Source organism: Alligator sinensis, unplaced genomic scaffold, assembly GCF_000455745.1.
Source record: "Alligator sinensis unplaced genomic scaffold, ASM45574v1 scaffold1511_1, whole genome shotgun sequence".
NCBI lineage: Eukaryota > Metazoa > Chordata > Crocodylia > Alligatoridae > Alligator > Alligator sinensis.
Genome location: NW_005843139.1, coordinates 62,030 through 63,574, shown reverse-complemented (window position 1 = coordinate 63,574; position 1,545 = coordinate 62,030).

Below are 1,545 nucleotides of genomic sequence, written 5' to 3'. Positions count from 1 at the left end.
CCGGCCCCCCCCTCAGGTGTCCAGGGGACCCCCCAGGGGATGCAGGGGTCCAGGGCCCCCCCCTCAGGTGTCCAGGGGACCCCCCAGGGGATGCAGGTGTCCAGGGCCCCCCCTCAGGTGTCTAGGGGGCCCCCCAGGGGATGCAGGAGTCCAGGGCCCCCCCTCAGGTGTCCAGGGGACCCCCCAGGGGATGCAGGAGTCCAGGGCCCCCCTGGAAGGTGGACGAGGAGACGGAGGGGCGGTTCATTGTCTTTATTGATCAGGATTAATTATGTTAAGTAGCTGTGTCATGATTGGCCTGGCAGCCACCTTGGATAGGCCAACATTCCCTGCCCCACTCAGGTGGCCATCTTGGGCCCCTTCCTTTGCCCCGCTGTCCTAGCATGGTCCACTGTCTTGAAGCGGTGAAGCCATCTGGGTGGCCATCTTGGGCAGGCCCAGCTGCCATCTTGGCTAACCCAAGGCATCTAGACAGCCATCTTGGATATGCCATCGACCCCCTCTCCAGTCAGACAGCCATCTTGGACCCCTCCCATTGCTCTGGTATCCCAGTGGGCCACTATGTTGGATGTGCCAAAACATCTGGGCAGCCATCATGTACAGGCCCAGCTGCCATCTTGGCTAGGCCAAGGCACCTGGGCAGCCATCCTGGATAAGCTGACAACCCCCCTCCCCAGTCAGGCAGCCATCCTCTCCCCTTGGTGTTCTAGCATGGGCTGCCATCTTGGATACACCAAGGCATCTGGGTGGCCATTTTGGCAAGGCCAAGCTGCCACCTTGGATAGGCCAAGGAATACAGGTAGCCATCTTGGATATCCCAAACCATCCACACAGCCATCTTGAATACACCACTGACCCTCCTCAACCCATTGGGCAGCCATCTTGAACCCCCAGCCCTGCAGCATGGATGGCCATCTTGGACTACCATCCAGTGCAGTCCCAGCAGCCATCTTGGATATGCCACTGACATGCCCCTGCGCCAATCAAGCAGCCATCTTGGAGCCCTCATGCATCCCAGAGTGGGCCGCCATCTTGGATAGGCTAAGCAGGCATCTTGGATATGCCAAGGCATCTACACGGCCCTCTTGGATACCCCTAAGCATCCAGTCATATTGAATACGCGTCTGACATTTGTCCCCAGCCCAGTGCACAGACATCTTGGATCAGCACCCAGTGTCATCTGGGCAGTCAATTTGGATACACCACATCCAGGTGGTCATCTTGGATGCCCCCCAACCAGTCTGGGCAGCCATCTTGGATAAACCAAGGACACTCCCCACTCCACCAATTGGGCGGCCACCTTAGGTCCGCTGGGAACCCCAGAGTGGGCTGCCATTTTGCATCGTCACCCAGTGTAGTCAGGGCAGCAATCTTGCCTAAGCCAAGCAGTCTGGGCAGCCATCTTAGATATGCCAAAGAGACTGCCCCCACCATCTTGGACACACTACGCTATCTCGGTAGCCATCTTAGATATGCCAACAGTGCCTTCAACTTGCATGGTCGTCTCCCCCCCCCCCCCCCAGTTCAGGCCCTGCCCCCCCCCCA